Source organism: Molothrus ater, chromosome 2 (genome assembly GCF_012460135.2).
Source record: "Molothrus ater isolate BHLD 08-10-18 breed brown headed cowbird chromosome 2, BPBGC_Mater_1.1, whole genome shotgun sequence".
NCBI classification, from domain to species: domain Eukaryota; kingdom Metazoa; phylum Chordata; class Aves; order Passeriformes; family Icteridae; genus Molothrus; species Molothrus ater.
Window position 1 is genome coordinate 107703554 of NC_050479.2, and position 15303 is coordinate 107718856.

Here is a 15303-nt window from a genome sequence, read left to right on the forward strand (position 1 = left end):
CAAAATCTTAGTGTTGTTCCACATCATTTCTGATGGCAAAAGCTGGCATCTGAAATGATGCTCTGCTTTTGTGGGACACAATGGCATCGCACACAAATGATGACTACATTCAGTGTGGTAATAAACACATTAAAGGCAAACATTTGCTCTCAAGACTATTGTGTAGATTTAGCCTAATCCTGAGAGGATTTCAGGTTCTTGGATCTGCCATGTCCTAGGCTGGCAGTAGCTTGAGGTGACAACCCACTGCCTGAGAGCAGGTGTGGGAGGCATGCCTGCCACTTTCCAGATATGTGGGAAAAGCTGGAGTCCATCTGTTTTCTTCCCCGACATTTTTAATGATTTGCCATGTCTCTGATTAAATATGTTATTTAAGCTGAAGAGAAGAGACAAGTTTTAAACAGCATAGTGCAATTCTCTTTGAAATCTGCTTTATTACCATAAAGATTGCAGTGACTTTTACTTCATCTGTTTGGGTTTATGTTTGAAACTTCACTTTCTAACTACAGGAAACAGTTACATCAGTGATCAGATTTCCTATCAATGAAATAATGTGATGCCTAGCTAGCCTGTGAGAAATCTGCTTTGTTGCTACTTTGGAAGATATTTCCCAATGTAGTCTAGAAAAGTAACATTTATGAATTTTCTCTTATCACTACTGGTAACTCTAGTCCCAATTATATGTAATCATTTCCTACTTAATAAGTTTGAATTGTGTGCAGTGGTTAAAACAAGACATGCTAAAGAAAAGCCTATTCTTTTACTACCCACTGGATTCAGGAGAAACTATTCATTTGGCACTGAATTTTCACTTAAATGGCAGAGAGACTGAACTCCACTGTGAAAAAACCCTGTTACAGAGAGGGGAGGACATATTTTTAGAATCTTGCTACACAAACATAGACTGGTGCAGAATTTTAACAATATAAATAAACTTGCTCCTCAAATGCTCCCATGCTCATCATGACAAAACATAGGTCTAGCTCTGAATAACAATAAAACAAATCTGTCTTGGAGTGAACCTTGCTGTTCCAGGAATGGCAGCTATTCCCATGGCACAGCAATATTCCCTGTTTCTCAGAAACAAAAACACACTAGCAGCAACAGGCAGAGGGGAGGACAGGAAGTCCTTGACCCCTCTATTTCTAGGCAGGTGACAACCCCATAAGTCTGACTGAGATTCCATGGCCATAAACTGGAGCCAGAAAACCCATAGGATCCAAAATCTTTATGTTCTGTCCGCTCATCCTTGCCATCTGAAACACTGCCATGTCCAATATTAACACAACAATTCTACCCCAAGTGGCCTGAGGTCATGAGTTGTGGGGTAATGTCAAAGTCTTATTTCTGTCATATTCTGGAAAACCAGGACCAATGTATTTGTACCCACGGGGAAAAAAAAAGAAATAAAACCATATAAATATATTTTGGGGCACATTTATGCCTACCTGTTAACAAGTTTAGTAAGACATGAAATAGATCTCTATTTTGAAATCAAGCAGCAGGTTCTGGAAGTGACACTTACAAACAGATTATTAGTACAAACAGCCTCTAATAACACACTACTGAAGAGTCAAGGGAATAAATGGAATTTTCATTTCTTGATCCCTGCAAATTAAGATAAGGTGCTTTTCTGGAAGCCTTAAGCAAATACCAGTGTGTCTTATGGATCCCAGCAGAGGGGTTAAATGGGTGAAATTTAAATGCCTTTTATCACAATTTATCAAGTGATCCTTTTTTTTATCATAGATGTCACAAGTTGAATGATACTAGACAATATATTATTTATGAGATGAACATAAGTATTTTTAAAATTATATATTACAAGTGATTTAAAAGGTTTTATTTATATCTGTAAGTATAACCACACCACAGCTTGCAAGTGATTCTTTTGTAGTCTATTGACAAAAATGAACATAGATCCAAAACATGATAGCCCATACCTACAAAATGGGGATGAATTATTCCTTTGTCACCCCTTCAGTTTGTGGTTTACAGACTACAACACAAGCTGATTATATTGATGCTCCTAATTATGAAAGTTAGGGGAATTTTCATATCTTTCACTGAAGTAATGTCTTCAGTGGATTAGAAGTAAGATTGGAAAACAAATCTTTTAATGAAATATGCAACACAGAGTTCTACTAAATACAATCACACATTGCTCAGCAAAGCTGCCAATAAAGTGAAACAAATACAACTCCTCAAATATTTCAATGAAATGAGTAATTAACAGTTTTCTAGTATGGAGCTTCATAGAGTATAAAGAATAAATCTCATAAAATAAAGGCAAGATACTAACAAGCCAACTTCATGCAGAATTCCAACTCCTGAAAGGTCTGAAGCCTCAGGCACTTAGAATTTACTGTTCTCATTCACAGAAATGATTTGCAGACCTGAATGAATATTTTAGAGTTTTTTTCTTGGAGTCAAATGATCCATCTGTTTACTAAAACAATTCACCACAAAGCCAAAGGGGTCATTTCAGGGTAAAACCTCCATCTCAGCAAAGGGTAAACCAAACAGGGTGTCAAGTTGAACTATTTGAAGTATAAAGTAACATGAGATAACATTTGATGATGGTCAGATTGTATGATCTTTCTGCTCCAGCATTTTTAAGACTGAGATACAAAGAGTTATTTTCTTGGAAGGTATCAAATTAACAGAGATTTGTATTTCTATGGTATTATCCCAGTTTTCCACTGCTGAGCAGTGTTGATAATGAACATTATTTGTAAAAATGAATTTATTCTCCAGCTTACAGCCTCACCACCACACAAGGGAGTGTTTTCAGCAGGCTATGAATGTGTAAGTTGAATCAAGGCAAGAGGCGTAAGCCACACAACTTTTTCATCTTATTCCATGAGAGAAGATGAATGGAAGAATGAGAATGAGAGATACTATTTATTTTGAATTGTTAATTTGCAGTAAAATTGCCATGTTTTATGTGGGACTTGGTGGCAAGGGAAAACCAATAAAATAAATACAGTAGGAATATGTTTGTCTGAACTGAAATGATACCGTATCTCCTAATTTCAGCATTACCAAAGATTTCAGTGGTGTTAGATATACAATACATCTCTACTATAAAAGGGTGAACTCCCTATTACTGGCTATATTCTCAAAATTAGGACCAATTTTTGCTTCCTAAAATAGAAAAGATAATAGAGTACTTGCCATAATTCTTCAAATACAATCATCATTACCAAGAATTACCAGAATCTATAGAAAATAAAATCTGTTCTCAGTGACCTGATTCCCTCCAGTTGTGGTGCTTCTTTCTACTAATCCTTGCTCTGGAAACAGGCAAGTAAACACTGAATGAGATCTCAGTGTTCTGGGTTGGAAGAGACCCACAAGGATCACCAAGTCCAACTCTTCCATGAATAGCCCATATAGAGATCAAACCCACAACAGTGCAGAGTCTAGTGGAGGAAAATAAATTAAGCACAAAAACCTGCATTGAGTGTATTCTGTATAATCTTCCAACTTAAAACCTTATCTGATGGGTAGAAGTACAGCTCTGGGTCCTCATCAGAGTATATTGATGCATTTGCATCATCACACACAGTACAGCTCCTGGGACCCCAGGGACTGTTCTGGTTAACCCAGATTTCCTTTCCATGAACATAAATATCAGTCATCACCTCCATCAAAAAATTCCAGGATAATTTGTTTTACCCATATACTTTTCAAAAGGTTTTTTGTTTTTTTTTCCCTAAAGCCACAGTGGAAATTTGTAGACGTTTTTGGTTTTGTTTTTGGTTTGTTTTTTTTCTATTTTTTGGTGGGTTTTTGTTTGGGTTGTTTTTTGTTTGGTTTTTTTTTTGGGGGGGGGGGAGTGGTTTGGTGGTTGGTTTTTTTTTTGTTCTTTTTTTTTTTTTCATTAAAGGATTCCATGTACCTTGTTTGGAGCAGTGTTTCAAATCAAAGGTCAGTTTTCTATAAGCGAGTTCTGTGCTGGTTCCATTTGCAGCCAACACGAGAAATAGGCTCACTCCAGAGGCTCTCTAATGGATGATCTTAGCATTTGTTTTAGAGCTGGTGAATCATCTTCTGCAAGTGCCTCTTTCTGCCCTCTTACTGCCAGATTGGTTTAGACTTTTCACACACCTAAAGTTAGGCAAGTCCAATCTTTACATGTAATACTCGAGTGCAGAACTTTCCTTTGTTTGGAAAAGGTTTTCACAAAAGGTGTCTTCAATATCTTATTTTAGATTTATTTAACACAGCACTTTGAGTTAGCAGTCTTTGCTACAAACTCTTGAAGAACCAGTGAAACTCTTTTTTTAAATAAGAGTGCTGAACTTGAGCTGTTTGGCCGAATCATGGATTATCTGATTGGATCATCTGAAACAAGCAGCTCAGCTTCCTTGATTATTTTCCCTGAATATTCTACAACAGTTGTTTTCCCTGAATATTCTACAACAGTTGTTTGTGTTAATTAATTAACACAATTAATTAGAAACTGAAGTAGCTAAAGAAAGGGGTGGACTAATTAACCTGCAGTTTCCTGTAACACCATAACAATTCTCCTACTATTATGCAAAAGACAAACAATTTCTTTTCCTAGCCAGAAATTTTGCGGTACAAGAGGAAATTGCTCAAGTCACAGCAAAGGACCTCTACTGAGTCTATTGAGAAGGAAATGAAGACAGAAGGAAAGGAAGAAGGAAAGGAAGAAGGAAAGAAGGAAAGAAAGAGAGAGAGAGAGAAAGAGAGAGAGAAAGAGGGAGAGAAAGAGAAAGAAAGAGAGAAAGAAGAAAGAAAGAAAGAAGAAAGAAAGAAAGAAAGAAAGAAAGAAAGAAAGAAAGAAAGAAAGAAAGAAAGAAAGAAAAGAAAGAAAGAAAGAAAGAAAGAAAGAAAGAAAGAAAGAAAGAAAGAAAGAAAGAAAGAAAGAAAGAAAGAAAGAAAGAAAGAAAGAAAGAAAGAAAGAAAGAAAGAAAGAAAGAAAGAAAGAAAGAAAGAAAGAAAGTTAATTATTTAGTTGTGTCTCCTGGCTATGAAACCACTGGAGTTTCCTGTGTTTTGCCGTGTTCTGTACAGTACATATGAAGTGTGATGACAATGATGGTGGTAAGGAGTTGATTCTTGCTTTAATCTGTTTTCAAATCTCTCTTGAGTTTTAACACCCAGACAAGTGTTTAATCCTTATGTCTTGCCTTCAAAGCCACAGATAGATTCCTACAAAGGTCTTTAGATAAACAGTAAAAGCGCTGAATGTTGTGAAAACATACGTGTTTCTTCTTTCAGATCCAGTCCTTTGTATATTTCTTTTTATTAGTTTTGAGATTATTAGACACAGTGGCTAGAGATAAAATACTGATATTACATAGATTTAATCTCATAAGAATACAGATGCCATCTTTAAAATGATTTAAACCATACAGGTGCTTTATATTAATCAAATTCTTTTTTTCTTTGAGTATAACTGTGTCAATTGAGGTGCTTATCTGTTCATGTTCTGTTCAAATAAATTACTGCTAATCATGTTTGAGGGCATGTTTAAGAGGTTTTAGACTGGTAATAGATATCACACCTTTTCAAAACTATCATAAATATTATACTGTAACAGCCAGAGTGCATCTGGATAACATGAATTTAATTGAATTGATTCATAACCATTGCCACCTACTGTGCTGCAGTAACCAACCCTAAAAGAATGTTGATATTAGACTGTGCAGAGTACACTTGAACTACACAGTAAATATTTTTGAGGTGGGTACCACAGCCTCACCCATTTGACAATCACTTTATATTCCCATACTACAGTTTTTAAGTATTTATTGCAAGATTGTGACCTGTGCTATATATTCAAACTTGTTGTGGGAGTAGGCTGTTAGCAGGAGAAGCAAAAGAACCAAAGATATGATTTTCATTTCTCATTGGGAAACACAGTTTTAAACTGGAGGAAGACACCAGGATTCAAATTTATTCAAGTGAAAAAAATCAAATTTTTGAGACTGAAAACACGGAGGTTCATGTGAGGTACTTCTACTGAGCTGTAACCCTGCTGTTTTAAGTGTCGCCAACTAAATTATTTTCAGAATGGAAAGATTATCAAGTTGAGACTAATAAAAGTGTTTGCAAGTAGCAAAGAACACAATGGAAAAGATACAGTGTGATTTGGCTGATGTCACAAGGTAGGGCCATACAAAGTGCTCACTGAGAGAAGGGAGTAGGAGAGGGAAAAAGGATTTGGAAAATTTGACCATGAATTTCATGTGATGATATTAGGCTACCAGAAGGAGATAAAGGGGAAAAGTGAGGGAGGGAAAATTGGAGAACTAATACTGAGAAGAGTTCAGTTAGAATACATTGAAGGGAACCAGGGAACAGGCAGATGCAGAAGCTGAGAAAAAGTGACAGCCATGCCCTAATGAGAAAGTGGAAAGGTTTAGAATGGCTTCAGTATGTCTAGCAGCACAGCATTAACCTGAAAAACCTAATGACTTTTGGGAACTTAAACAAGGCCTCATATCTAGTCTGGATGCTATCAAGGCAAATGAAAATCTTTAGCAGCAGCACCACTTGAGTTCTTATTCCAGTGTTATGACAGTTACTGTTCATCAAAAGGCTGCACTGTTGAGAGCAGGACTGGCTTATGCATTATATATCTGAATAGAAAAAAACCCTCATCTTCTGAGCATACAGGAGTTCCTACCCCTTTCTAAATAATACTCCCCTCCTTATTTCCTTTGACAGGAGTCAAAATGTTCAGTGTTTGACAGGGACTGAGCCTTAAGAATTGTCTCCAATCATCACTGTCTTTCTGCTTTCCTCTTGGCTGCCTATTTTGTGAAATATGATTTCCCAAGCCCAGTGCCAGCCACCAGTGTTCTTCAATCAAATTCTTCGTAGAGACTCACAAGTGTCACATCAACCAGTCCAGCACCTCATTATAAAACAGAGGGTGAAACATTGGGAAAAGAAAGCAAACAGAAAAGAAAAATGTAAATAGCATCACTTCTTGGTTACCAGGTGCATTTTATCTTATCTCTCTCTGTCTCCCAGGCTGTAAATTCCTCCGGGATAAGGGCTGTTTTAACAAGTGCCTTTTCCAGTGTTTATCACAGTATCATGCATATGTTCTAGCACAGTGACAAATCTGTCACAGAGCTACTTTTCAGCTATTGTGCATTATCTTATGCGATAATTCTTTGGGGCTATTAATTATTATGTCACATGATTTCTCTTTTGCCATGGTAAAACAAAAATCAAGAAATTTTGATTTCATTGTCCTCTTTCTAAGAAATTTGTGCCAAGCCTAACTTCTCATCAGCCTGAAACATTAGGCATTGCATGAATAAAGTAAGTATTCAATCTTTTCACTCTCACCTTCTTTATGCTGATATTTGCTGCTGCTTTGAAAAATTTCACCATGCTGGTCAGATTACATGAGATTTAGCACACTGAACTATCTTTATATCAAATTGCAGAAGATTTCTAAAACCTGTCCTAAACTTGCCATAGAGCCCTGCATTCGAAGCAATACTGTTCACCTATTAGACAACAGCACAGTCAAAGCATCGGTGATTTTATGTTTCCATCCAATTTCTTCTTGGTTGTATTCCTGCACAACCTTTTCACTTTAAGTGTTCTGATTTCAGGTAATGTCGATGTAATTTAATTCCAAATTCATGGCATACTGTGTTTTTTAACCAAGCTCTGTCTAATACTTATCCTTGGGGCAAAGGTGTGTGGGCGAGCACTTTCTTTGCATTGTTTATAGCCCAGATTTGCATTTTTCCTCCACCTAACAGGAATTAAAACTAAGGAGGAATTTTGCCATTTTTGCTTCTTTTGGTACAGTGATCCTTTACACCTTCTATTCATAATCCAAAATTTCAATGTCTGTATTTCTTGTTTAATTAATTTATTTTCTGCATTATTATTATTTTCTAAAATTATTTAATTAATTTAGTTTCCTAATCTGTTTTTTTTTTTTACTATCTCAGTGAAGTGGGTAAGTTGTATAGGTAAAAAGAATTTTTCCTGGTGGTTTAATTGTGTCAGATGGTTAAAAAAGTATGATTTATTGTCTGAGAGATCACAATTTAAGAAGGTAAACTCCAATTGAATTTTACAGCAGCATCTTCTACGCATATAAAGTGGAATTTCAATTTGCATACAAGCCTAACAGTCCACTCACAAACCTATATGTCAATACATGTTTTATTCCTTCAGGTAAACTAGAGCATGTTCATACTAGGACCGTGTGAGAACAGGTCATATGGCTTATATTCAGTGAATGAGAGCAATATTTCACATTTGAGCTAACAAGACACAGGAGAGCTGTTCCACAGCTCTCAGCCTCTTATTTCTCATGTATAGACTTCATAGTTGCTGGTATTAAGAGCAGAGCTAACCCCAAAGTTTCAGTGGGCTGACAAGCAATGTCACTTGTGTCACTCCATTTCCTTGGAGAGGAAATGGGTGTGCTCTTGCATAACTTCCCTCAAGCATCCATGTGGAACAGAATTACGTATTTGTAATTTGTATTTGTACCGCCATTTTGTGGCCAGTCCTAAATAGAAAGTACACGCCCTTTTTTGTGTGCCAGAACGCATCCATACACTTTCAAGTGATAAAAAGCAGCAGAGAATTTGGGGCTATGTATTTTTTTTTTCTTCCTAAACCTCAGGTTTTAGAGTCCTAGTTCATCTAAAGCTACTTTAAATGAAAAGTGCTGCTGATAAGCAGGACTCCTAAGTCCTACTGCTTGCCAGAACCAGGAGGTCTGAGATTACTGATTACTTAAAAAAAACTAATTTGGAACCAGCTGCAGGCTACTGAGAAATAGTGCAAATGCAACCAATGGCTTATTTTGTTAGGGTTTGGTTGGTTATTTTCTTAGATGCTGCGTATGAAAGATTTAGGGAGCTGTAAAGGAGGGAGCTGAGATTTCCTCCCATCTGGTGTGGGGAAAGCCAGCCAGGGAGTTAGTGTGGGATAAAACAGGCTCTCCAGTCAGGTTTTCCTTGGTAATTGCCATGAGGAAGCAAGGACTCACTAGGATGTACATTTTGCTGAACATCCCCTGTGCGGAAGGGGTAAAGCAAAGGTAATGCTTATTTAACAAGGTTCCATGCCTATGAATAACATTTTCTGCCTCACACTGAATTCCAGGTCTCAACATACGTGACAGAAATATATCCATTTGCTACAGGATGAAATGCTGCACCTAACCTATAATCACCGGAAGGCTTATTTTTTAAAACTCTCCATTTGCTATTGATATAAGACATTTTCCCGTTAAAATGAAAGAACACTAAAGATATCATGCTGTGGAAATTATGCAAATTTAACAAAGTCCATACAAACCAATTAGTTTCAAGATCAGAGGTGACATATTTTCTAATTAATACCAGTTTAAGCTTCTATTTATGAGCCTATAAATAAATATACCCTCACAGGAACATGTACAAAAGAAGACAGACTATCTACAGAAGAGGAACAGGTTATTTTTTGTACCACTATGTTATAATAATATAATAAATATTTATATTATACCATATATATATTATACTATATATACTATATATATCATACTATATTATATATATTATATTATACTAATATAATACATATTTATAATCACTATTATTATAAATAATAATTCTGAAGAACAGCTTATTGATCATTTACAGGATTTCTATTATTGCCCTGTATTTATGAGTTTACACAAGAGTTACAGACTCAAAATTTGCTAAGACCATGGACATAATGGCTAGATCCCTGGGGAGCCTTATAACAGAGCCTTTGATTCAGGATATACCACAGCAAGCATTCATTTGGGGGCTTTCCTTGTGTCCACAGTAACACCACCTGCCTTAAAATGGCTGCTTTGAGCCAGCTCTCCCCCAGAGCAGGCAGTCAACTACTGCTCTCCAGTGCATTGCTGCCTCTTAATAGCCATGCACTACTTTTTTCCCAAATTCCACAGCATCTATTCATTTGGGAGTCTGTGGCAAGCTGGACCGAGGCCAAATATTAGTCCCCCTGCTCTGCCTGCTTCTGGCAGAATGGCCATCCACAAACCTGTTGCTTGGAGCAGGATTAGCAGAGGTGTGTGGAAATTGCACTCATGGCTTCAAAGGGAACTCGCAACACTCTCTTTTTTACTATTCAGGAAAATTAAGAAATGAAGACATGAAGCTTGAAGTATTTGGTAGCTGAAGAGGATGTTCTTTAAATTTTCTCTTTACTGCTAAAGTACACAATCAGTTCCATGAGAAGCATTTAAAAAAGGAAAACTTAACTCAATCTTTCTCCTATTAAATCACTGCATTTTTATTTTCTCTTTTTACCCTCTTTAGATTATTTTTCACTCATCTGGTATGTTTTGATTTTGATAAATCACCATTTCAAAGGAAAAGTTGTTTTACTAAACATTAATTCCCATTTCACACATTAACTTTCCTGCCAAAGAATTTGATTTTGCACCAGCTATCCCTGTAGAAAGGCTGTACCAGAATTTTACTCCTCTGATGCACAGATGCATTTTTCTAATTTATAAATCTATTTTTAGCCATTTTATGCCTTCTTTGCATTGTGCCAACATCACCTTTATGTTTGATCATAACCTTCTCTTTCTCTGATGTATGCTTTTGGGAACAAACCTTCTTCCTCAACTTTGTTTCTGCATCACTGTTTACCAGTTGTCATCTTGTGATTGATATGTACACTCAGGTGTTTTTCCTTTATCATTCCACAATCCTGAATTCTCAAATTTGTGGTAGATAATCTAGGCCCTCTAGCTTATGACCTTGTTCTTCACATACTCATTCTCACTTCAGTTTTGGTAGTCCTTGTGGTCACTACAAATTTCTCTAAATGTTGTTCTGGTATCCTTCTCTATTTATGATATCTCCAAATCTTGCCAAACATCATATCCTTATACAAGGATGGTTAGGAAAAAAGTAATCTAGGACTGAGCAAAGACAAGTTTTTGAAAGGTAACTACACTGTTACTTTATTTCAGCTTCAATATTTCTATAGTTCACCCTTCAGCATCACCCTTTGGTTTTCTGATTCAACTTACTGATATCTACACTAATTTCAGTCTTCTGCACTGTACTTTAAGTTTTGGTTATGTTAAAAAATAATTTAAAAAATGTACCCAAGTCCAGGTATATAGAGTCTCAAGGAATTAGAGTTTCAAGGAGTTTCATCTCAAGGAATCTGTTATCAAAGACAAATATGGCATCTCATAATTTGTCATCACAGTCATCAAGTATATAAAATCCTATCACACTTTCCTTTTTCCCCTTGCCTTTGTCAGTCATAAATATGAATTTCATTAAGCAAGACAGTGATCACAGCGTTTTTCACAGTAAAAATCTATATCCCTGTGTCAACACACAGTCTTTTTCCATCCACCAGAGTCTAAACACAATCCATGCAAACCCTCAGTTTCTCTTCAGCTGAGACCCACTACTACCAGTGCACAGCTTTAAATGTGCCAGGCAAGTGTGGGGACTGAAAGTCATCTCCCACCTTGAGTTCCAGTTTCCTGCCAAGCCTTCCACAAAGTCCCTGGGCTTCTACCACCGTGTCCTTTTTGTCTTCCTCAGAGAACCTCAGGCTGATGTCCACTCCCTCTGCCTCCATCAGAATCCCTACTGCTCACCTCTCCTCCCAGGAGCCATGCTCTGCACCTTCTGCATTTCACTACCTTGGCTCATGTTTCTGTACCCTCAGCTGCTGCAGGAAAGCAGTTGTGGGAAGGGCAAAACTCATGCCCCTCACCAAAACTTTGCTTCTAAACACACTTTTACTCAGAATGAGCCTCTTTCATTTTCCAAACATCCATGCTAACATTTGTGGCATCTGGCAAAAAACAAAAAAAAAAATCTGTTAAATCTGGTTTTAATATAAAAAAAGCTGAAAATGAAATATAAGATTCAGCTGAAGTATTCTTTCCAAATTTGGTCTTTCCAGGAAGTTTGCTTTACTTGTACCAGGTCCTTGTCAAGTCTTCAATCAAAGCCAGCATATCCAAAGGAATGAGCTGTAGCACCAGATGAGATCTCTTATTAATCCTTATTCAAATTAATTAAAAATAAATCTGAAAAATTTCAACACAAAAGAAAATAGATAGGGTAATAGATAGGGTAAAATAAACAGAGTAGGTAAAGAATCCTTCTCATGACCACTGTAACTAAACAGCAAGATTTTTTTCCTCCCCACCCCAAAAGTTTGTTCTTAGCATCCCCCAAAATTCTACAAGTATTCCAAGGGACCTTGTTGTCTTTGCAATGGTAGATTCTGTAGAACAGTGGAACAGCTAAAGCTTCTGAAAAGGCCTGATCCTTTGGGAAACAAATAATCCATGTTTGCTTTGCCTTCCTGATTTTGTATTCTTGTGAAAGATGAGACCCCAAGAAAACTGCAGAGTAACACCCCCTGCCCCAAACACACACACACAGACTAAAACACTGCCACTGGCTTAGGGACCAAGAGAATAGGCCAATGGTTTTGGGGGCATCCCGTGCCTGGGAGCAGTTCCCACACTCAGCTGCCTGTCAATGGTGGTGCCAGTGAAGCGTTACGCAAAGTCCCCCGAACACTTTGTGCGCCGGGATCCGGCGGCACAATGGCAAAGTTCAGTCCTGGAAAGAGATAGTGTGCTGAATGCACAATGCCAGGCTTTGTCTGAGGGGGCTTCTGTCGAGGAAGAGGGCTACTTAATCTCCCCACTTGCCCTGGGGATTCTGGCTGTTTTAATGTGTCCTTTTTGAGAGCCTGTGAACTGTAGAATATAGGCTGGTAACAACTTTCTTTAGGACTGCCTCCGCAGAACCAAAAGCTGCCAACACAGAATACCAGCACAGTGGTGTTAATGAGCACAAAGAAGACCTTTAACTGTTTTTACAGCTACCATGGCTAGAGTTTCATGTCATTCCTTGGTGAAGGAACTAATTCTTTGGCTTGTTTTATAGGAGCCTAGCTTCTATCATGCTGCAGAGGATGGCCTCTTCACCCATTTTTCTTTTTCTTTCCCTCTTTTTTGAATGATAATAAAGCCTGATGCATCTTTAATGAACTGTGGGGCTTTCAGAGATTTTTTCCCCCTTCTTACTATAAGGTGTAGATACACAGTGCATATTTACTGAATGATAGAAAAAAGAAAAAAAAATATGAAATTACTGATTTGTTGAAGGATGAGTAGCAAATGCAAATCAAAACCACTGATATATTTAAACATCCCAGGATAAACTCCTGAAGTCACTGAAATTCCTAAAGTCAGAATAGAATAAATGAATAAGCTTTACTTCAGACATTTTCTAGTATCTCCATTTTTAGAAAATAGTAATGGTTCGTTTTACGTACTTTGGGCCTGTGGCTATTTATTATCTACTACAAATGAAACTGTGCTATGTCTGAGAAAGATACTGTAAAAATGATGCTATATATTAAAATGGATGCACAGTGCAAGCACAAAGACCCTAGAACCATAGAACAACATCAGAGACACCTTTTAGAGGAATGGCAACCCAAGGCAATTGAAAGAGTCCTACACCTAAACATACCAACCCGAGGGCGTTCCACTGTCCAAACAAAAGTGTTTTCTTTATTAGCTGCATACCACATTACCTAATGTGGACATAAAAAGTATAAATCATTTTTACTTTAGGCTCTGTGAAGGGTTCTCTCTGCATCAATCTATTGGCTGCACTTGTCAATTCACCCACAATAGCCTACATGAACATTTGTGTTTGACTGCTCCCTCCTTCCCTCCAGGTATCCAGACACCATGTGAAACCTCCATGTGCATATATCCATATTGGTCTCTGAATATGCTTTTGTTTCCTTTTCATCCTCCTTCACTTTCCTTTTCCTTGCTACTTCACTCTGAATTTTTGCATTAAAAATTAAATAGATACAGCGCAACTAAGGTTGAAGTGTTAATGAGCTACCCGGGGCAAAGGACACATTTAAAAGCTGCAGTAAGTAGCTTTTTGCAGCAGTAGCATAAGACAAAGAAGTACAGTTGTTCTTTGTATGCATATTAGCACTTCATACCAAATAATAAATGGACCATAAGCAAGGGATTCTTGCATATGCAAGCCCAAAATGCAGCTGCATGTTTCGAAACCCATTAGCTTGGTGCTTGTGTCTTTGTGAATGAATACACTTTATGGCCTCATGAGAAATCACAGATACTTGCTCATATAACCAAATCAAAACCAGGCTGATCAGACTGACTCCATGAGAAATGCATGTGAGAGTTAATCTGGAAGCATTAAATTAACTTTACTTTTATTACTTTGGGGCTTTCTCTATCTAGAATCATTTACACACCACTAACTTTTTATGCAGAAAGCTCAGCTGTGAAGCAAACCTGCTTTAACATATCCTGATGCCTCCTGAGACTCTCAGCAAGGTGAGAACTCATGCTGAGACACTGGCTTTACACCTGTATGTCACGAGCCAAAATCACAACCTATTTTAGTAAATCGTTGCACACTTCTCACATAACGGCGCAAGATGGTCAGTGAGGTCAATTAAATAATGTGGTTTAAGAAGAAAAAAATGCCATTAATAGAAAGCTGTAAAAATTTCCTTCTAGTTTATATTAGAATCATAGGATACAGATTTAGGTATTTAGCAAAAAGATAAACTATGCATGGGATTTTACAGGCGATGGAGTTTTGATTGGCAGCAAACATTTACTGAGAACCAGAAGGTCATACAAAACCAGCAAATCAGACCTGTTGTAGGAACTCAGATAAACTGTTTTGCTCAAGAATTTCTAGGGAACTAAACCAAGTCTACAGGGTCAATGTTCAAAGATGTCTTTATGCAGCTAGGCTGACAGATTAGATTTTCCCTGGAAATTGTTGTCTCAAGTCAAGCACAAGCCAGTTGCTCTCATTTACTTTTTCCTAATGGTATTTTGAACCAAACATGTTCCTATGGAATGTTACTGACTGTTTCAAGGATGACTCCAAAACACATAGCTGGGATAACAATTATGTTAGTGATGCCAGCATTTAATTAGTCACAACCTCAAACAAAATAAAACAGAACAAAGCAAACCAGATTGTGTTGGTTTTTGAAGACAAGAGGAAACATGCAAACATGCCATAAACTACTAATGAAAAAACATGGAATTTATTATTCAACTTTGCAGGTAAGCATAGGTTATCTAATCAATGCAAAAGCTGTTTGATGAACCTGAAGAACAGGGGGGAAACACCTATTGTTTAGCTTCCTCATGGGATAAAAAGTCACAAAGAAGTATGTATTAATGCAGTTAAGTGTCTTTGAAGTGCTATTATGCCACTGGGTTAGCTT

General features: G+C 37.1%; 1 protein-coding gene across 7 annotated transcripts in view; it reads right to left on the reverse strand.

The window, feature by feature from the left end:
- ROBO1 (roundabout guidance receptor 1) overlaps window positions 1–15303 on the reverse strand; it is a 687859-nt gene that overhangs the window by 306205 nt on the left and 366351 nt on the right. The window lies entirely within an intron of this gene.